Source organism: Acinonyx jubatus, chromosome X (genome assembly GCF_027475565.1).
Source record: "Acinonyx jubatus isolate Ajub_Pintada_27869175 chromosome X, VMU_Ajub_asm_v1.0, whole genome shotgun sequence".
In the NCBI taxonomy this organism is placed as follows: domain Eukaryota; kingdom Metazoa; phylum Chordata; class Mammalia; order Carnivora; family Felidae; genus Acinonyx; species Acinonyx jubatus.
The window spans coordinates 17,161,052-17,185,012 of NC_069389.1; the positions used below are offsets into that span (position 1 = coordinate 17,161,052).

The 23,961-nt window shown below is 35.1% G+C and overlaps 1 protein-coding gene across 3 annotated transcripts in view; it reads right to left on the reverse strand.

The window, feature by feature from the left end:
- The window catches only part of LOC113597689 (uncharacterized), a 385,156-nt gene that overhangs the window by 296,040 nt on the left and 65,155 nt on the right, over nt 1–23,961 (reverse strand). For 2 of the 3 annotated variants that reach the window (XR_008290044.1, XR_008290043.1), the window contains exon 3: nt 3,819–6,676. The exons of the other annotated variant lie outside the window; for it this stretch is intronic. The gene's annotated coding sequence lies outside the window, so the exon portion shown is untranslated. Of the gene's footprint in view, nt 1–3,818; nt 6,677–23,961 lie in introns of those variants that run through there. 3 annotated transcript variants of the gene reach the window in all.

The window sequence follows — 23,961 nt, forward strand, 5'->3', positions numbered from 1 at the left end:
TATTATATCTATAAAGTCTTGAATTAGAAAACACCTTCACAATTAATAGATTAATATCTAGACTGGGTCAACCCTATCTGAATGTTCTAATCATGAATAAGGAGCCCTTAGAAGTCCGAACCAGGTAAACATCAGCCACTGAAGAATACTTCAGCAAAGGTTCCTTTTTTATTTCTGGGTGTGCTACAGCATTTTCCTTATTCTACCCCCAATATAGCCACTCCTCTCCAAGTACGTTTTTCTAAGGCAAATTATACCCAAAAGATATTTCCTTAGCTGTTTAATTATTTCTTCGCACCATTTATTATTTATATCACAGCCTTTCAACTCTTAGGTCATACATCATAATGTTGTGTTGGGGACAGGCTCTCCCTGGCCCTGTAGCTGGCACAGACAATAATTTTATGCCAAGAATGGAAGACAGAAGTGAAAGATCTAAATGAAATATAATTAAAATACCCCACATTGTTTGCTTATAGTAATCTCCTTGATTATTTATGTATTTTTGTCACTGGCCAAAAATATTCATAGCCAATTTAGTTAAAGAATGGTTGAGCACATTTTTTTATTATTCATTAACCTTCCAGTAATTCATTTTTCTGCTATAGAAAGATTTTATCACTACTTTAAAACATTCTACCTATAGATAGCAACTATGTAGTATTTCAAATGCACTTTCATTAAAAGTACTGTTGTAATTTAGAGATTATAGTGATTCTCCAAATTGTTAATAAGACATCCATGTATACTTTAATGACTTATAGTTAATTTAATTACTAGCATATTTCATGGACTGGAAAAAAACAACAGTACCGTTTCTCTCATAAAACTCACAATATTTATTTCCCTTTAAATTGAAGGTGTCAAATGAATATTGATGATCCCTTCAATAACCTATGATACTTAAGTTTGTAGAAAATAAACTTTGCTAGCCTTATATTTATTTTCCCTTTTGATTTTCAAGAAATTTGGAATTGAATTTATGAAAGCATTGGATCTTACCAGGCTGGAAGCGAAGTAATAATAAAGGTAATGTACTTTAAAGGGATATTTATTCCCTGCCTGGGATGTAATACTAAAACTACCAATGAAATACTACAACAAAGTATAGTTATATTTAATCAAGTACTATTCTTAGATTTAATTTCTCATTATAAGCTCATTTTTATAGGTAGATGAGAATCATTTAGATAAAAAGTGTAATTTTATTCCTTTTTCCATTTGAGTTTTTATAAAAGAGAACTTAAGAATTTACTATAATTCAAGGAAAAAATATTAACAAAATAAGAATGTTTTCTATTATATTTAATTGCAAATTATGTGATCATAAAAATGACAGTACATAGACCAAATACACTTTGGAACTGACTAATTATGCCCTAAACAAATTAAAAATGTGGCAACACTCTGAAATCTGTACCTTCACATCAGTTTTATAAGGGGCTTCTACTGTATTTGATGGGGATTTACTCAAAAGGGAAATTATAGTTCATCCTTAAGACAAGTATCATTGATCTTACTAGTCTCAGGAGAAAGTTTTAACTTACACTATATATTTGCATGATTAAAATTTCCAAATAAGCATAAATTACCATACATTTCTTGGAAGGTCAATTGTACTACTGAATTACTTGGGACTGTACCGCATGAGTGCATATTTGCATAATTTCTTTCTAAGAAACCCATAGAAATGAAGAAACTAAAAATGAGAAGAAAATTCCATTGAAAATAAGGCAATGAACTCCGATCCATTCTCCCACACACCCACACAATTCCCTTGTCACTGATTTTGGAGAAATATCTGTCATATACAATAAAATTTGAATCAAATTAAAGGAGGTCTCCAAGATTCATACACTGTATAGGGTGAAGTTATCAGGTAATAAATGAAAGACTGGTGGAGAGTTATACTAAAATCCATGAAGATCTGAGGAATGTTAGCAGGCCATAGTGGAAGCATTCTAGTAGGAGCCAGTTTCCACACAGCAGTATTACAAGAGAGACAGACCTAAAGTAAAATCCAACATGTGTTTAAATATCTTCATTTTTCCATATTCTGCCTTTGAGCTAATCAACATACCATGGAGATGAAGTGGGAGAAAAAAAATTGTAAACAGCAATGTGCTATTCAGGTAAAATATGGTTAAGGTAGAAGGAAACAAGAGTGACTTTGTAGTCAAAATATACAGCCGTTTAACACAGTTCACTGAGTAAAGGTAAAAAAAAACATCAAACAAACAACAAAAGAAAGTTTTTGAGCATAAAGTCCTTACACATGAATCATGAGAAACAAAATTCTCTTTTTCATCCCGCACCTCCCTCAAATAATAATCTGGAACAGAGAGTAGAAGACTCCAAAAATTTGGTGGGGAACCTTTAAATCACAGCAGCCAACTTCTGTTCCCTCAGCTCACCAGCACTGCTTTTCAAACAATTGGATGACTATAGTGAAAAATACATACCTCCCAGCTCAAGGTCTGAAAGAATGATTCAAGTAGTGCCTGGGAAACGATGGTAGGATTCAGCAGAATTATCCATGTATTTTTCAGTGACTAAAGTGTTTGGTACTATTGCACCATTATAAAAAAAATAATAAGCTAAAAAGCCATAAAACCTTTTCAAAAGTACTACTAAATACAAACTATACACCAATTAGAGGAATAATTATTAAGGAAAGTAGAAAAAACAGACCAAAATTCTTTTTCACTATTACACAAATAAAAAACTCTTTGAAATAAGAAATCCCCCAAAAATGTACAAATTAAGATATCAAGACACTAGATTTTTTTAAAGAAACTGATAAACTCAAAGAAAGCAAAAAGAAAAATATCATCATTAAAAACTGAAAATTGCATTACAAATAAATAATCTACAAAAACAAAAATAAATTATGGACAAATGAATTTATCCCAGAAATTAAAGATTGACTTAATATTAGAAAACTGACTAGAAGACTAAGATTTAACTATACATTTTCATTTCAATTGATGTAGAAGGCACAGATATTAATATTCAATATCCATTCCAGATAAAACCTCTAAGCCAAAAGTTAAAAGTTCTAAAAGAGAAAGGAACTTAATGTGTTTAAAACAACTATAGCAAATAGGGGCTTCTGGGTGGCTCAGTTGGTTAAGCGAACAACTATTGATTTTGGCTCAGATCATGATCTCATGGTTAGTGGGATCAGGCCCAGCATCAGGCTCTGCAGTGACAGTGTGGAACCTGCTTTGGATTCTCTCTCTCCCTCTCTCTCTGCCCCTCCCCAACTTTCTCTCTCTCTCTCTCAAAAATAAATAAACATTAAAAATAACTATATTAAGTATCATACTAAATGGAAAAACAATAAATCATTTCACACATAGTTAAAAGTAAATGGAAAATATAAAAGAATACCAGAGTAAATTGAGACCAACAACATTCATGTATCAGATAAATGAAAATTTAGAATCTTAATTCTTTTCTACCGATGATCCATAACCTCAATAAAAGTTCAATCAAATTAAAATTAAGTGTTTTTATTTGCAGAACATGACAAGTGTATTCTAAAATTGGTAATGGATAGAAAAGTACTAAGAATAGTCCAAAATCAAAAAACAAACAAAAACCTCTTGAAAACAAAAAACACTCTGGAGAATTTGCCCTACCAAATATCAGTAATTTTCATAAATCTAGACTAATTTACATGTTGTAGCACTGGTTCACAGGCAGATACATAAAACAATAGAACAGATCCTCACACACATAAAAACCTATATTTCATAAACTATCATCACAGATAACCAGTAAAAGGAAGTTTTTTTTTCTTTTTTAATGTTTATTTTTGAGAGACAGAGAGCATAAGTGGGGGAGAGTCAGAGAGAGGGACAGAGGATCTGAAGTGGGCTCTGTGCTGACAGCAGTGAGCCTGATGCAGGGCTCAAACTCATGAACCATGAGATCATGACCTGAGCCAAAGCTGGATGCTCAACCGACTGAGCCAGGCAGGCACCCACGCAAGAATTTTCAATAACTCATGATGGGATAGTTATTCACATAGGAAAAATGAATTTATATCTCTTATAAAACATAGCACACATAAAAATCACCTCCAGAAATAGTAAATATTTAAGTAAGAAAAATATTTAACTTTTACAAAAAATTTGGGGATATATCATAACCTTGGGGTAAGGAAGAATTCCTTAAACAACTAAGGAAAAGTAATAAACCATAAAGGAAAAAATAATAAATTTTATTACATCAAAATGAAGGGTTTCTTGCAAATCAAAACCAAAATGAGATATCACCTCACACCTCTAAGGATGTCTAGTTTCAAAAACACAATAAATAACAAATATTGGTGTGGATGTGGAGACAAAGGGACGCTGGTACACTGCTGATGGGAATATAAATTCGTACAGCCATTATGGGAAATAGTATGAAAGTTTCTCAAAAAATTAAAAATAGAACTACTATATGTTCTAGAAATTCCGCTTCTACATAAGGAATAAAAATCTAGATTTCAAAGAGATACCTGTACTTCCATGTTCATTGCAGCATTATTTCAAGAGCCAAAATGCGTAAACAACCTCAATGTCCATCAACAGAAAATTGGATAAGGAAATTATGGTATTTACATATACTGGAATGGTTTTCAGCCTTTAAATAGAAAAAAAATTCCTGCCATTTACAACAACAAGGATGGACCAGAAGTACATTATACAGACACAGAAAAATAAATACTATAAAATTGTATGTGAAATCACAAATATTTAAACTTACAAAAGTAGAGAGCAGAATGTTGGGTTGCCAGCCTCTCAAGTAGCAATAAATGGGGAGGTGATCATCACAGGGGACCATCAAAGGGGAACAAATTTTCAGTTATGCAAGACAAATAAGTTCTAGAGGGGCCAAGATGGTGGAGCGGCACAGAAATTCTCGGCTTCACTCGTCCCTGAAAGGCAACTAGATCAGCAAAAAAACCCCAAAAACAAAAACAAAAAAAACATTTTGCACACCTAGAAAATTGATCTAAGGATTAACACAACAATCTGCATAACCTGAGGTGCAGAACTGGGCAGGTACTCAGCACAGAGAGATGAACTGGGGGAGAGAAGCCATGGAGGGTAGGTAGCTATTTTTCTTTGCAGAGAGAGAGAATAGAGGGGGGTAGAGTACAGGAAAAGCACTCCCCACCAGAAGCAGCTGGAGAGAAAGAGAAAGTGGAAGTACCCAGATGCATCTGAATGAGAAAGGGAGAAAGGATAAAGGACAGGGTTTCAATATCATTAGGACCCTATAAACAGGGGAGCGCAGAGTTGGAAACTCCACAGCTTGATACTTGCCAGTGCTCTGATGGGAAGGGCGAATCCCCAGGATCAGACAGAGAAGTCTGAGGGGTCCTTGGGTCACACAGGGAGGGGCAGTTCCCCTGCTGGGAGGACATTTGGTAGAGGCCGTGTGGTCTCCACATAGGAAAAGGTCCCAGTGGACACTAGAGAACAGCAACATTTGCTGGTGTTGAAACAAAGACACTAGGGTTCAATGAAACCTGGTGCCAGTGGTGTGTTGTGATTTGCCATAGTCCCCTGAACTGCTGCTGCTACATGACCACACAAACTTTTTCTGGGGCAGGCTGGTACCTGGACGCAGTCTCTGGGCCTCTGAAGTAGTGTGGTTGTGTGAGCATTCCCAGGGGCAAGCTGGAACCCCGCAATTGGTCAATCAGACCCTCCACCAGAGAGTCAGAGTGGGACCTCAGAAGTGAGGGGTTTGGAAATACAGCCTCATCTGAGATAAAATTCGGGAGAGAGGTGCTGCCTGGCAGTCTGATGGCTTGGACACAGACAGTATTGAAGGAGGGAGTGGAGGGAAGCCAGAGACAAAGGGGTGCCTGATGGCCAGCTGGTGAGAGCACAGAGTTCTGGTTTTTTTTAATTTTTTAATTTTTTATTTTATTAATTCTTTATCTTCCTCCAAAACGATGAAAAGAAGGAATTCACCCCAAAAGAAAGAACAGGAAGAAGTGACGGCCAGAGCCTTAACACAGATATAAACAAGATTTTTGAACTACAATTTAGAATCATGATAATAAGAATACTAGGTGGGGTTGAAAAAAAGCATAGAATCCCTTTCTGGAGAGATAACAGAAGTAAAATCTAGTTGGGACAATATTAAAAATGTTAAAACTGAGATCCAATCTTGAATCGATGCCATGGTAGCAAGGATGGATGAAGCAGGGCAGCAAATCAGAGATATAGAAGAAAAATTTCTGGAGAATAATGCATAAAAAAGAGGAAAACTAAGGGAAAAGAGCACGATATAAAAATGAGAGAACTCAGTGACTCATTAAAAAGGAATAACATATGAATAATAGGAGTACCAGAAGATGAAGAGAGATAAAAAAGGATGGAAGATTTATGTGAGCAAATCATAGTGGAAAAATTTCCTAACCTGGAGAAAGACAGAGACATCAAAATCCAGGAAGCACAGAGAACTCCTTTTGGATTCAACAAAAATCGACCATCAACAAGGCATATCATAGTCAAATTTACAAAACAGACAAGTAAAGAATTATGAAAGCAGCAAGGGAAAAAAAGTCCTTACCTACAATGGAAGACAGATCAGGTTCTCAGCAGACATATCCACAGAAGCTTGGCAGGCCAGAAAGGAGTGGCAGGATATATTCAATGTGCTATTTCTGGAAAATATGCAGACAAGAATTCTTTACCCAGCAAGGCTATCATTAAAAATTGAAGGAGAAATTAAAAGTTTCCCAAACAAAAAGTAAAGGAGTTTGTGACCACTAAACCAGCCCTACAAGAAATTTTAAGGGGGACTCTGATGGGAGAAAAGACGAAACAAAACAAAATAGACCAAAAGCAATAAACTCTAGAAAGGGCCATAGAACATCACAGAAACTCCAATTCTACAGGCAACATAATGGCAATAAATTCCTATCTTTCAGTACTCACTCTAAATATCAATGGACTAAACCCTCCAATCAAAAGACACAGGGTAACAGAAAGGATAAGAAAACAAGATCTATCTATATGCTATTTACAACAGACACATTTTAGACCTAAAGACACCTTCAGATGGAAAGTAAGGGGATGGAGAAGCATCCATAATGGTAATGGTCACACACACACAAAAAAGCCAGAGTAGCCATATTTATATGAGACAATCTAGATTGTAAAATAAAATATAACAAGAGATGAAAAAAGGCATAAAACCATAATTAAGGGGTTTATCCACCAAGATCTAACAATTGTAAACATTTATGACCCCAATGTGGCAAAACCAAATATATAAATCAATTAATCACAAACATAAAGAAATTCATTGACAATTATACCATTATAGTAGGGGAAATCAACACCTCACTTACAACAATGGACAGATCATATAAGCAGAAAATCAACAAGGAAATAATTGCTTTGAATGACACACTGGACCAGATAGACTTAACAGATATATTCAAAACATTCCAACCTTAAGCAGCAGAATCCACATTCTTCTCGAGTGCCATGTAAAATTCTCAAGAAGAGATCACATACTGGGACACAAATCAGTCCTCAACAAATACAATGATCAAGATCATACCATACATATTTTCAAATGACAACATTATGAAACTCAAAATCAACCACAAGAAAAAATTTGGAAAAACAACAAATACTTGGAGATTAAAGAACATCCTACTGAAGAATGAAATTATTAACTAAGAAGTTAAAGAGGAAATTAAAAAGTACATGGAAGCCAATGAAATGATAACACCACAACCAAAAATCTCTGGGATGCAGCAAAGGTGGTCATAAGAGGGAAGTATATAGCAATCCAGGGTTTCCTAAGAAAGGAAGAAAGGTCTCAGATACACAACCTAACCTTCTACCTTAAAAAGCTGGGAAAATAACAGCAAATAAAGTCCCCAAACAGCAGAATAAGGGAAATAAAGATTAGAGCAGAAATCAATGCTATCAAATCCAGAAAAATAGGAGAACAGATAATTGAAACCAGGAGCTGGTTCTTTCAGAGAATTAACAAAATTGATAAACCTCTAGCCAGTCTGATCAAAAAGAAAAAGGAAAGGACCCAAATAAATAAAATCACAAATGAAAGAGGAGAGATCACAAACAACAATGCAGAAATACAAACAATAGTAAGAGAATATTATAAGCAATTATATGCCAATAAATTAGGTAATCTGGAAGAAATGGACAATTTCCTAGAAGCATAAACTACCAAAACTGAAACAGGAAGAAATAGAAAATTTGAACAGACCCATAACCAGTAAAGAAATTGAATTAGTAATCAAAAATCCCCCAAAAAACAAGTGTCCAGGCCCAGATGGCTTTCCAGGTTAATTCTACCAACCATGTAAAGAAGAGTTAACACGTACTCTTTTGAAGTTGTGCCAAAAAATAGAAATGGAAGAAAAACTTCCAAACTCTTTCTATGAGGCCAGCATTACCTTGATTCTAAAACCAAAGGCCCCACTTAAAACAAGAACTACAGACCAATTTCCCTGATGAACATGGATGCAAAATTTCTCAACAAGATACTGGCCAAACAGATCCAACAAAACATTAAAAGAATTATTCACAACCATCAAGTGGGATTTATACGTGGGATGCAGGGATGGTTCAATATCCGCAAATCAATCAATGTGATATATCACATTAATAAAAGAAAGGACAAGAACCACATGATTCTCTCAATGGATGGAGAGAAAGCATTTGACAAAATATAGCATTCTGGGGGTTGCCAGGGTGGCTCAGGCAGTTAAGTCTCTGACTTTGGCTCAGGTTAGGATCTCATGGTTCATAGGTTCTTGCCCTATATTGGGCTCTGTGCTGACAGCTCAGAGCCTGGAGCTGCTTTGGATTCTGTGTCTCCTTCTCTCTCTGCACCTCCCCCTGTCATGCTCTGTCTCCCTCTCACTCTCTCTCAAACATAAACATTAAACAAAAATTGAAGAAAAAAAACCAAAATACAGGATCCTTTCTTGATAAAATCCCTAAAGAAAAGATGGATAGAAGGATCATATCTCAAGATCATAAAAGCCATACATGAAAGACCCATCACTAATAACATCCTCAATGAGGAAAAACTATGATCTTTCCCCCTAAGGTCAGGAACATGACAGGGATGTCCACTCACACCACTATTATTCAACATAGTATTGGAAGTCCTAGTCTTGGCAGTCAGACAACAGACAAAAAAAAAAAAAAGGCAAGGAGGAAGTCAAACATTCATTCTTTGCAAACTGCATGATATTCTATAAGGAAAACCCAAATGATATCACCAAAAAACTGCTAAAGCTGATTCATGAATTCAGCAAAATCACAGGATATAAAACCAATGCACAGAAATCAGTTGCATTTCTATATACCAATAATAAAGCAGCAGAAAGAGAAATCAAGGAATTGATCCCATTTACAACTGCACCAAAAACCATAAAATACCTAGAAATAAACCTAACTAAAGAGGCAAAAATCTACAAACTGAAAACTATAGAAAGCTTATGAAAGAAATTGAAGAAAAAACAAAAAACTGGAAAAACATTCCATGCTCATGGATTGGAAGAAAAAATATTGCTAAAATGTCGATACTACCCAAAGCTATCTACATATTCAATGCAATCCCCATCAAAAAAAAAACCACCATTTTTCACAGAGATAGAACAAACAATCCTAAAATTTATATGGAACCAGAAAAGACCCAAATAGCCAAAGCAATCCTGAAAAAGAAAACTAAAGCTGGAGGCATCACAGTTTGGGACTTCAAGCTGTATTACAAAGCTGTAATCATCAAGACAATATGGTACTGGCACAAAAACAAACACTTCGATCAGTGGAAGAGAATGGGGAACCCAGAAATGGACCCACACACATATGGCCAACTAATCTTTGACAAAGCAGGAAAGACTATCCAGTGAAATAAAGACAGTCCCTTCAACAGGTGGTGCTGGGAAAACTAGAGAGCGACATGCAGAAAAATGAACCTGGACCACTTTCTTACACCATACACAAAAATAAACTGAAAGTGGATGAAGGACCTAAACGTAAGACAGGAAGCCATTAAAATCCTATAGGAGAAAACAGGCATAAGCCTCTGTGACCTCAGCTGCAGCAACTTCTTACTTGACACGTCTCCAGAGGCAAGGGGATCAAAAGCAAAAATGAACTATTGGAACCTCATCAAGATAAAAAGCTTCTGCACAGCAAAGGAAACAAGCAGCAAAAGTAAAAGGCAACCGACAGAATGGGATGACATTTGCAAACAACATATCAGATAAAGGGTTAGTATCCAAAATCTATAAAGAACTTAGCAAACTCAACACCCAATAAACAAATAATCCAGCGAAGAAATGGGCAAATGGCATGAATAGACACTTCTCCAAAGAAGACATCCAGATGACTAACAGACACATGAAAAATGCCCGACATCACTAATCATCAGGGAAATACAAATAAAAACCACAGTAAGATATCACCTCACACCTGTCAGAAAGGCTAAAATGAACTCAGGCAACAACAGATTTTGGCAAGGATGCAGACAAAGAGGAACCCTTTTGTACTGCTGGCAAGAATGCAAACTGGTACAGCCACTCTAGAAAACAGTATGGAGGTTCCTCAAAAAAATAAAAATAGAACTACCCTATGACCCGGCAATGGCACTACTAGGATTTATCCAAAGGATACAGGTTTGCTGTTTTGAAGGGGCACAGGCACTCCAATGTTTACAGCAGAGCTATCGACAATAGCCAAATTATGGAAAGAGCCCAAATATCCATCAACCGATGAATAAAGAAGAAGATGTAGTGTGTGTATGTGTGTGTGTGTGTGTGTATGTGTGTGTGTGTGTGTGTGTGTGTGTGTGTGTATATATATATATATATTTACAATGGAGTATTACTCATCAGTCAGAAAGAATGAAATCTTGCCATTTGCAACAACGTGGATGGAACTAGAGTGTATTATACTAAACAAAATTAGAGAATAACAAATATCATATGACTTCACTAGTATTTGGAATTTAAGATACAAAACAGATGAACATAAGGGAAGGGAAACAAAAATAATATAAAAACAGGGATGGGGACAAAACATAAGAATGTTTTAATTTCATTTAAGACTCTTAAATATAGAAAGCAAACTGAGGGTTGCTGGAGGGGTTGTGGGTGGGGGGATGGGCTAAATGGGCAAGGGGCATTAAGGAAGACACTTGATGGGATGAACACTGGGTGTTATATGTAGGGGATAAATCACTGGATTCTACTCCTGAAATCATTATTGCACTATATGCTAACTAACTTGGATGTAAATTTAAAATAAATAAATAAATAGTCTCCCTCAAAATAAATAAATAAATAAATAGTTAAGTTCTAGAGATCTACTATAATGCACAGTGCTTATACCTATCAATACTGTATTGGATGCTTAAAATGCAATATAAAAAGTAGATTTTTTGTTAAGCATTCTTCACATATACACAAATATAATAACATAAAAATAATAAATGGGTGGGAGGAAACTTTGGGAGAAGATAGATATATTTAAGGTCTTAATGGTAATAATGGTTTCACAACTCTACAATCTCAGAGACTTGCATACATTAAATATGTACAGTTCTTTATATGTCAATCATATCTCAAATTGGATAAAAAATAAACTATAAAAAAATATATGTATGTATACACACACACACATACACACACACACATAAAGAACCCTTAAAAAGCAGTAAGCCAATAGAAAAGAGGCAAACATTTTTAAGAGACATTTTACCAGAAGAAAATATGTGTAAACCAGGTCTTCCTCAATTAAATGCAAATGTAAGCCAGAATGATAAACTATTTCAGATCCAACACTGGAAAAAAAATGAAATTTATAATACACCAGGGTTTGCAAGAGAAAAGGAGAAAAGACAGTTTTTATACTCTACTAGCTGAAAAGTAAATTACTGTGACCACTCTGAAAAATAACGACATTATCTGGTAAACCAGAAGATATACATACTCTATAATCCAACAATTCTACTCGTACATATATTCAAGACAGAAACTGTAATAAATTTGTATGAGGAAACATACAAAGTTCTTAATTTTATAATAGATAATTAAAATGTTTTACAGTAAAATGAACAAACTGTCGTATACTCATACAATGGAATGAACCACTACCAAGTATATGAACCTGGGTCAATCTAAAAAAAAATTGTCATTGAATGAAGAAAAAGCAAGATATAAAAGGATACACAGTAAGTTATTATTTCTTCAAAGTTCCCAAACCAGTAAAAGTATATATATTTTTTTCAGGATTTCATATATGTATGGTAAAACTACAATGAAAATTAGAATAAAAATCTCACAATTCTTGGTAGTGGTTACTTCTAGGGTGCTAGGGTTAAGAGTGACTCTGTTCAGAAAATGACACAAATAGGGCTCCTAGGTACTGGTAATGATGTTTCATAAGTTGGGAAGTCAGTATATTGATATTCACTTTACCATAATTCTTTAGGACTTATATGTGTATTGTATATATTCTTTTACTATTGTAATACATTATGATAAACGTATATTTTAAAAATCTATGGAATTATTTAGAAATGAATTTAATAAGGACTGTCCAGGACCTATATAACAAAACTATAAAACCGTAGAGGAGAGTAAGAAGGACTCAACAAATAGAAAGTCACATTTTTTCCTAGGTAGAAAGGTTCAATAATGAAATATGTTAATTCTGACCTTGAAAATCTAAGTGTTTTATAAAACCTAATCCCAAATTCAAAAAAACTATAAAATACATCTAAAAAAATAATCTTGTGAAAAGAACCAGGAATTTTCTGATTATAAGAATAATTATAAAAAAAAGTAAGGATGCACTTATCCTGTCAAAATGTCAAACTTAATATATACCTTAATTAATTAAAATAGCATGTTACTGATTAGGAACAGACCAAGAGAAAAAATGAATAAATTGGTTAGGCCTAATATCTATAAGAATTTAGCACATAAAAATGGTGGAATTTCAAGCCTTTAGGGAAAACATCAATTGTCAAAAAATAGAGTTGGAACAAGTTGCCAAGTAGAAAAGAAAAATACATGTTAAAAGCAGTCCTTACACTGAAATAAACTTAACATGAATAAAATATTTTAAAATAAAATATAAAATATAAAAATATTAGAAGAAATTATACAAGAATTTTCTGATCTTGAGGTGATACTAATATGACACAGAAGAAATAATTTTAAAAAACACTGATTGTGTGACTACACAAATGTGTGACCACAGGTTTAAAAGAGAAATAAGGAATAGAGCAAAATGTTTGTAACATGTATTTTTTAAAAAGTACTTTGGCAAAAATAATAATAATAATAATAATAGGAATAATAACTGAGTAAAAGACAAGAACAGGTAATTCATCAGGGAAATGGATAATAAAACCACATCAGTAATCAACAAACTAAATTAAGACTTTTATTTCATTTACCAGATTAGCCAAAATTAAAATGTGCAATACTATGCAGTGATGACAAGGGTATTGAGAATCAGGCACTCTCAGACACTGTTGTTAGGAGTGTAAATCAGTACATGTGTTTGGGCAGTAATTCAGAATTTTCTATTAAACTGTAAAATATGTATTGTTCATGACTCGGTAGCTCCACTTTTAAAAACTTACTCTATAAAACTCTTATGCAATTGCACAAAAAATATGTAGAATACATACTGCAGCATTGTTGTGAAAGTGATGATATAATGAACCTACCTGTCCTTTAACAGAAAGGGGTAAATAAGTTACCAAACATCCATATAATGAAGTATTGTGCCACCATAAAAAAGAATGAGGTAGAGTTACATGTAATGATATGGAAAGCTGTCCAAGATATATTATAAATTATACCTATATATGCATTACATGCATCTATAAATGCTATATAATATATACATGCATATATATATGAAGTCATGTTGTTCACATATGCAATAGCTACCTTGCCTCCACTGAGGGAAAAGAGAGAGAATCTCAGGGAAACCAAGTCAGAAACAAACAAAAAAATCACTGTGATACTGAAGTTTACAAAAATCTCACCTCCAGACTTCGGATTATATAAAGTAATAAACATCTTAATTAAGTCAGTTTTAGTCAAATCTCCTACTACTTAGACAGAAAATTTATAACCATCACAGCTGGGTTATCAACACAACTGTAAATCAGTAACATGATAATTTAAAAGTAACTAATGGAGGGTGCCTAGGCGGCTCAGTTGGTTAAGCGTCTGACTTTGGCTCTGGGCATTATCTCAGGGTTTGTGGGTTCGAGCTGCACATCAGGCTCTGTGCTGACAGGTGAGAGCCTGGAGCCTGCTTCAGATTCTTTGTCTCCCTCTCTCTCTGCCCCTCCCCTGTTCATGTTCTGTCTCTCTCTCTCTGTCAAAATAAATAAACATTAAAAAAATTAAAAAGTAACTAATGGGATATTTTGGTATTACATACATATGGCCTTTTGAAAGAAAGGAAGTTCATTCTATCCGAATGAAAAATGAACTCTACTTGCATTTTTCATTGTTTCTTTTCATGGGAATAAAATTAAATTAAGACAAATCTCTTAGATTCAGACATCAGGGAACACAATATATATTATAAATATAAATTTTAAAATGTAAACAGTTATTACTTCTAAAATACATGTAAAAATTACTTGTATTATATTTTGAAAGGGATAAAAACTTCAGAAAGTATTTTTCCTTTAACATTCATTTTGCTTAATACCACATATTAGATTTATTTATATTAGTGATACTTTTAAGTCTATATGTCTTAGCTTGATTTCCCAAAAAAAGCAAACTGACACTAGGGCTTACATGCAGATGATTTATTTTGAGGAAATGGATATGCTGAAATAGAGAAGGAAAGAAAGCCAATCAAAGAGTGCTTTATTGAGCTACCTAATGCTGTTGGTAACTGGGGCTCAAATCCACTGGGAACCCTACTAGGAAACATGCAGAATGCACTGTAGATTTGCATCCCCAAGGCCTTCCTGAGGCTTCACTTACTTCAGCTGCAAAGTGAGAATTTTTTCTCTATGAATCCTAAAATCACATACAGCTCTTATTTGTATTTGTGTATAAACACAAATGCTGCTTTGATTGACCAAAAACAATACAACAAAATTCATTCTGTAAGCATGAGTAATTTTATTCATGTATTTTGAAATATATGCCAAACTCCTAGAATATTGTTGCATATAATAATGCATAATGGGAAATGCAGTCAAAACCAAAACAAAACCTTTAACTTACCAGGGTTTTTTTTTCCTATTATAAAACATCTACTATGCCCAGACAGTGCTAGAAAATAAACCCAAATGACTGAAGTAAGAGCTAACAACAGTTGATCCTTTAGTTGAGGATGTTTGGGATGTTTTCACTCTGCCAATAAATATTTCATTATATTTTAATGTAAATTGATTCAGTCATGAAAACTATGTGTAATCAAAAGAAAAGAAAGGAAATACAAACTGCTATGTCTAAAATAAGAGTTTCTTAGAGTGATTCCACAGAACAGGATAATTTGAAAGAAACTTTATCACAACTAGTATTAAAGTATTTGGAGTGCAGAAGCTTTTTATCTTCATGAGGTCCCAGTAGTTCATTTTTGCTTTTAATTCCTTTGCCTTTGGAGATGTTTCAAGTAAGAAATTGCTGCGGCTGAGGTCAGAGAGGTTTTTTCCTGCCTTCTCCTCTAGGGTTTTGATGGTTTCCTGTCTCACTTTCAGGTCCTTTAACAATTTTGAGTTTATTTTTGTGAATGGTGTAAGAAAGTGGTCTAGAAAACAACCAATGGAATGGGAAAAAATATTTGCAAATGACATATTGGACAAAGGGCTAGTATCCAAAATCTGTAAAGAACTCACCAAACTCCACACCTGAAAAACAAATAATCCAGTGAAGAAATGGGCAGAAAACATGAATAGACACTTCTCTAAAGAACACATCCAGATGGCCAATAGGCACATGAAAAGATGCTCAACATCGCTCCTCATCAGGGAAATACAAATAAAAACCACACTCAGATGTCACCTCACGCCAGTCAGAGTGGCCAAAATGAACAAATCAGGAGACTATAGATGCTGGAGAGGATGTGGAGAAATGGGAACCCTCTTGCAATGTTGGTGGGAATGCAAACTGGTGCAGCCACTCTGAAAACACTGTGGAGATTCCTCAAAAAGTTAAAAATAAATCTACCCTATGACCCAGCAATAGCACTGCTAGCAATTTACCCAAGGGATACAGGAGTGCTGATGCATAGGGGCACTTGTACCCCAATGTTTATAGCAGCACTTCCAACAATAGCCAAATTATGGAAAGAGCCTAGATGTTCATCAACTGATGAATGGATAAAAAAGTTGTGGTTTATATACACAATGGAATACTACGTGGCAATGAGAAAGAATGAAATATGGCCCTTTGTAGCAACGTGGATAGAACTGGAGAGTGTTATGCTAAGTGAAATAGTCATACAGAGAAAGACAGATGCCGTATGTTTTCACTCTTATGTGGATCCTGAGAAACTTAACAGAAGACCATGGGGGAGGGGAAGGAAAAAAAAGTTAGAGAGGGAGGGAGCCAAACCATAAGAGACTCTTAAAAACTGAGAACAATCTGAGGGTTGATGGGGGGTGGGAGGGAGGTAAGGGTGGGTGATGGACATTGAGGAGGGCACCTGTTGGGATGAGCACTGGGTGTTCTATGGAAACCAATTTGACAATAAATTTCATATTAAAAAAAGTATTTGGAAGTGTTTATTACAATTGTTTACAACTGGTTTCTTTTTACATATATATGTCACACCATTGTTTATTTCAATCCAGTGTTACATGTTCATCTTAACTTACTTTAATACTTACCACTCTAATTGGGTATTTAGTATAATAATATAGGTTAGAGTAATAGTATAATGCCTTCTAAGGTGTCTGGGTGGCTCAGTCAGTTGACCATCTGACTCTTGATTTCAGTTCAGGTCATAATCTCTAGGTTCATGAGATTGAGCCCTGTGTGGGGCTCTGAGCTGACATTATAAAGCCTGCTTAGGATTCTCTCTCTCCCTCTTTCTGCCCCTCCCCCACTCACACACACTCACTCTGGCTCTCTCTCTCAAAATATATAAATAAACATTTAAAAAATAGTATAATGCTTTCTAATTTATTAATTCAATTCCTTATCTAAAAATGATAAAGTTTATTAATATGTTTATGAAAATTCCTTTTCTTAAGAAACAAAATAGTTGATATATTTTCCCTACATTTTTGGCCATTACCCTTATATTTGTAATTAACAATGACTTGAGGGAACATTTAAGAAAATTTTATTTTTATATTTGAATAATGAAAGAAATACACAATGCATAATATAATTTCTTTGGTCAGAATTTATCATATTATCTGATGGCTCTGACTTGGTGTTTTAGGTATGTTAAAATTCAAAAACCATGTTTTATATTTCTGAGATTTTAATTTTTTCTAATAACATTAACTACTCCTATATTTTAATTATTGAAAGAAAATCTGTTACATAATCTCTTTAAAACTACTCAAGCAGATCTGATGTACTCTCTGTATACGTACACTGTAACTATTCTACTTATCACCAATCATAATCAATTATTTCCCAAGTCACCTTTGAATTTAGTGGATATCTTGTATATTACAGGTAAGGCCTAAGTAGCATGGACAAAAAAGCATTTTATCCTAATATCAACAGTCTTTGCACTGTTCAGGATTTGTTAATATTGCATTAAATTCTCTAATGTGAAGACAATGTATACTACTGTGTAGATACTTTTGAAGGTGGGTATAAATCTTCTCTTAAGCAATGAAATGAACCAAAGATTTACGTGTTCACTATGGTGAGTCTCACAATATTTTGCCCCTACTAAAGTCCTTTCCCAGTGCTAATCTTTCCTAATCCATAAGGTAACACATAGTATTCCGTGTTTTTCTGTGCTGTTCAAAGGGCCTCATAACTGAACTCACAACAAAACTCAACTATGGCAAAATTATTTTCATTTTTCTGTAGATCTGTGTTTTGGAAAAGTGTCACCCAGGAAATTTTGAAAAACAGCACAAGTGTGAAACAAGAGTTTGCATATCATTATGAACTTGGGATTTTCTATAAATTGTTCCTGACAAATGTTTAGCAGATGAACATTATATGTGATGGTTAGGAAGACTCATGAAAGGAAAACAGCTGTGCTAGAAACCTCCTAGTCTCTAAACCACTGGAAAAACATAGAAGTGTTTAGAATTTTAGCAACTCACTTACAGCTTTATACAGATCAACACTTATACAGTCTAGGGTCTGAAAACATGGATACCTTCCCAGAAGTTTCTCTTTTTATCATGTAAATTTTTCAACCAGAATAAATTTATGCAATTCTCTAATTTTCTTTTTAATTATCCTCCCTACCTCAACCCATACTGAATTATCCAATAAACAAATTAAATGTATGCTAGGACACCAATACAAGAGCAACGTCCAAAAATCCTTTATGAAAAAATGTGATATTTGATATGTGGACACTCTCCCCCACATTAAAGTAAAATTGGCAAAAAAATTTAAAAAGTAAAGCAGAATTGGCAGTTACAACTCAGATGGAATTCCTTCCTTTAGTATTAACATCATTTCTTTTTACTTATTTATGAGGATAGGGCACCATACCCTTCCTTGTTTAGAACCTCTAATTGTTGTCCTCATTTTTAATGTTTTATTATAGATATTTTCAAATGTATACCAAAGTAGACACACTAGTATAATGAACCTACCTATCACTCAGCTTCAACAGTCTGTAACTCTTGATAATTATTTCATGTGTATTTCTACCCACTCTCATTGTGTATATTTAACTGTGCATATCTAAAATAGACTTTTTGAAAAATTCAAATATTCTAAAAATTATAAAAATAATACAATGAATACCCATATTTCTTTTGCCAAGATTACCAACTGCTAGTATTTTGCCAGATTTGCTTTATCCTTTTCTATATAGTATACAAATATATGTGTAAACATATTCCAATTATTCCTGCTGAGTCATATAAGAGTAAATTCAAATTGCAAATATCTTTACCCTGAAAGAATTCAGCATGTATTTCTTGAGAATAGGGATACTTCCTTACATAACTATATTACAATGATCAAAATCAGGAAATGTAACATTGATATAATACTGGTCCACATTCAAATTTCTCCAATTTTCCCAATAATGCCCTCTATAGTAAATATTTTCCATCCTTGATCTAATCCAAGATTGTATTAGGTATCATATCCTTTTAAGCTCCTTTAATGTGAAATAATTCCTTGGTCTTTTTAATTTTTTTTTTGTGACACTGACTTTTTGAAAAGTATAGATCAGTTGTTCTGGGAATGTATCTCAATCGTCTTACTGTAGCTCTGACATCAAACATCTTCACTCCTATTTCTAGGCCTTTGACTTCTTCAGGGTTTGTGGATGCCATAGAGACAGGTGAAGGTGTCTTCACCTAAAATTTCTCTTAAATGTAAAGAAATGAAATGTGTTTGGATTTGTAGGGAAGCAGAAAGGCAATGTAGAAACAGAGGAAATAGGAGTGGACACTGTTAAGAATAAGCTCAAAGTCATTAAGATTCAAACTTAATGTTGTCATTATAAGCTTTTCAACTGCTTCTTTCTGTTACTATTTTTAGAACTTCAGTTGCTCCATAAAGAACATTTTAATAAGCAAGCATGTGTATCTGATGAGATTTGGTGAACAGCTGAGAACAATGCTTATAATACACTACTTTGCTTTCTACTTGCCCTAGGCTGTCTTGGCCTTTAAATCCATCCTCCCACTGCAGTTAGAGGAACCTTTTTAAAAATATGCTATGACTATGCCATTCCACTGCTGAAAAATCACAAGTGAGATAAAGTTCAAGCTACATGGCTTGACATGGCATGGTAAGGCACAAAAACTCTTTCATAACCTGATATATCCTAGTCACCATATAGTTTCTCATATTTCTTTCTGAGCTTCCCGAAACATAATATGTATACGCCCAGAGATTTGAAACACTATACCATAGAGATCAGTATAGTGCAGTTTCCGAGAGCTTCAACTTTACACCATAGTAAGAAATTGTGGCAAACTATATTTTCCAAAGATGGATGCCAAAATAGATCTTATCCTACACACTCTTCTTAAATGTGAAAGTTGGCAATCCTCCCATCAAGAGATAGGCTCTATGTTACTTCCTCATGAAAGAAATTGAGTGTGTGTGTGGTGGGGGGGGGGCAATGTCTGCATCAGGTCCAACCACAGCATAAAAATGACTTCATCTTTAGAAACTGTCATACCTACAAACTTAGTAAATCCAATACCACTATAATTCTATACCACTAGTTTTCAATGTGGGAGGTATATACCCCAGGGGATTTGCCAAGCTATTCATGAGAATATGGGGGAAAATATTAGAACTTGGAACTTCTTTTGATGTATCTTTTATTGTCATACATCTTTAATTTATATTTTATGTTAAAAAAGTATAAAACTATACTACCAGATACTGTAGCCATTAGATGCACATAGTTATTGAACAAGTGAAATGTGGTTTGTCTGAATTAAGATGCAAAAACTTTAAAATCTATACCAGATTTCAAAGACTTAGTATTTAAAAATGTAAAATACCTCATCAGAATTTTATATTGATGTCATATTCAAATGATATTTTTGATATATTAGCTTAATTAAAACATCATTAAAATTAATTCAACTTATTTCTTTTTATTTTTTTTTAATTTGGCTACTAGAAAATTTGAAATTACATAGGTACCTGTCATTTTGGCTCATAGTATATTTCTATTTGACAATGCTGACATATAACATAGTTTTATAGTGTAGGGGCTCAGGGTAGGCCACTTTGGTATATTGAGTATTTTGAATTAAAGCTACTTAAGAAACAGCCAATGTGGGAAGAACACTTTGACCTTCCTTTGTCTCCAGAAAGCAGGAAATGAATCTTCCAGGTGAAAGACACTCTCCTATAACAGGAGGTAAACAGACATTTATATCACCCAAGATAGAGAATTCAAAGCCAAGAAGGCTGTATAAACAAACCTTGTTACTTTTACTAATTTACTACCCCAGCCCAAATACTGTTTATAATTCCTTACTATTTGAAGCTCCCAAAGTTAAGGTTTATTTGGTGTCTCAATTCCCCACAGATTTGTTTCTTTGTCTAACGTGTATAAAAACTACATATCTTGGTCACTTCCTGGGTTCCCAATTTCATTATTGGGCCTCCATGTGCACATAATAAAATTTTTTCCCTCTTGTTAATCTGTCACATGTTGATCTAATTCTTAGATCAGCTAGAAGAATGTTGAAGGATAGAAAAAATTTTTCTCCCCATAATTAGTAATATGATATATATTTTTTAAACTAATAAACCTGTATTGCACAGATACATGTTTACACACTTTGATGATAGGAGTGGGCAATTAGAGATGTTTAGAAAAAATTGATCTGGGGGGGGGAGTTAAGATGGAGTAGTATTAAGAGGACCCTGAGCTTGTCTCACCCTGGAACACAGCTAGATCAACATCAAATCATTTTGAACACCTAGGAAATCAATCTGAGGATTAAGCGAACAATCTGCATAATTTGAGGGAGAGAATGTAGCAGGTATGTGGTGCAGAGAGGTGAAGCAGGGGAGAGGAGAGCCGCTGTGCCTCAGAGGGGAAAGAGCACTTATCATGGAGAGGAGAAAAAGAGAGGGGGAGAGAGACCAGTGCATCAGGTTTGCACAAGAGAGCACTCTCCCTGAAAGCAGCTAGAAAGAGTGAAAACATGCACACAGTACTGCACAAGAAAACTGTTCCCCAAAACCAATGATGGGGGGAAAAGGAGAGGGTTTCAATACTGCCAGTTTTTTATTAACAGCAGAGCACAGAGTCAGAAGTTTCAGAGGTCAGGGACTAGCAGTGCTCTTGCAAGGAAGCAGAGTGGAACCCTGGGAGAGGGCTTCAAGGTCTGAGGATCCCTGGGTCGCTCGGGGAGAAACACTTCCTCTGCTTGGAGTGCATTTGGTAGAGGTGATACAGCCTCTCTGTGAGCAAAAGACCCAGCGGGTGCCATCAAGCTGCTGCATTCTCTCCTATAGGAACAAAGATGCTGACTGAGGACAGCAAACCCCAAACCCCAGTGCTGGCTGTGTTGTGATTTACCATAAACTCGGGAGCTACTGCTATTGTGCAGTCACACAACCATTTCCTGGGACAAGCCAGTACTAGCCACGACATGGTGAGAACCTCCCCCAGAGGATCACTGTAGGTGTGAACCATTGGTGTCTCTGAAGTGTGGAGTTTTGAAACACAGCCTGAGATAAAACTCTGGAGGGAGGGGTCACCTGGTAGGCTGAGAGCTCTGATACAGATAGTGGGAAGATGGGGAGCTGACAGAAGTGGGAGCCACAGGAGGGGTGACTGAATGACTGTCTATTAGGGTGCAAACTTCCTGCTCTGGAGACTAGAGGACAGGGCCAAAGCCATTTTCACCACTAACCCAACATGGATGACCCCAGTGAGCTAATAGTGCCACCAAGTAGAGAATGGTACTGTTACCCCAAGCCCCATTCCTTGTTCCCTATGGGCACACCTCTACTAGGACAAGTTGACCTGAGGATCAGAGTAGTGAGCTACTCTACCAGAAGACCAGCAAAAATCCACCCATGAGCTACTGCAAACAATTAGCTCTAGGGAAAATAGGATCTAGTTTCATTCGGATTTTTTTGTTTGTTCATTTTTTCTTGCTGTTGTTGCTTGTGTTTTTCTTTTTGTTATTGTTGTTTTCTTTTCTTTTATTTCTTGGATACAGAAAGAACAAAATTTATTTTATTTTTATTTTTTAATTTTTAGTATTTTTTCTCTTTTCTCTTTTGTTCTGTCAAGCTTCTATTTTTCTTAAAGTTTATTTATTTATTTGAGACAGAGAGAGAAAGAGTGAGAGAGCATGGGAGAGGCAGAGAGAGAGAATGCCAAGCAGGCTTTACACTGTAAGCATGAAGCCCAATGTGGGGCTCAAACTTACAAACCATGAGATCCTGACCTGAGCCTAAATAAAAAAATCAGATGCTTAACTGACTAAACCACCCAGGTAACCCTCTATCAAGCTTCTGTTAATAAGCAGACTAAAACACACCTAAGATCTATCTTACTTTATTTTACTTTTTAAAAAATTTTATTTAATTCTATTATTATTGTTAGTTTTTTCTTCCTCAAAAATGACAAGAGGAAGGAATTCACCTCAAAAAAAATACACACATGCATACACACACACACACACACACACACACAGGAAGAAATGACGGCCAGCACTAGGGAGACACTGAGCTTGCTTCATCTCTGAAACGCTGCTATATCAGCACCAAACCATTTTGAATACCTAGGAAATTGATCTGAGGATTAACACAACAATGTGCATAATTTGAGCCACAGAACTCGGCAGTGGTACATGGTGTGGAGAGGTTAACTGAAGGAGAGAAAAACCAAACAGAGTAGGGAGCTATTTTTGCAGAGAGGACAAAGAAATAAAGGTGGAGAGTGCAAGGAAAGCACTCCCCCAAAAGTACGTGGAGAGAAAGAGAGATAAAGAGTGAAAACACAGGGGACTGAACAAGAAATCTCTTCCCCAAAACCATTGACGGGATGAAAGGAGAGGGTTTCAATACCACCATGATTCTATGAAGAGTGGAGGGCAGAGTCTGAAGTTCCAGAGCTCAGTGCCTGGTGGTGCTCTAGTGAGGAAACAGGGAGAATTCTCAGGAGCAGACAGTGAGGTCTGAAGGGCCCATGTGCCACCCAGAGAGAAGTGGTTTCCCTGCTTGGAGAGCATTTGATAGAGGCCATACGGCCTTCCCACAGGCAAAGGTCCCAGTGGACCCTGGATAGCAGTCATGTTTACTGG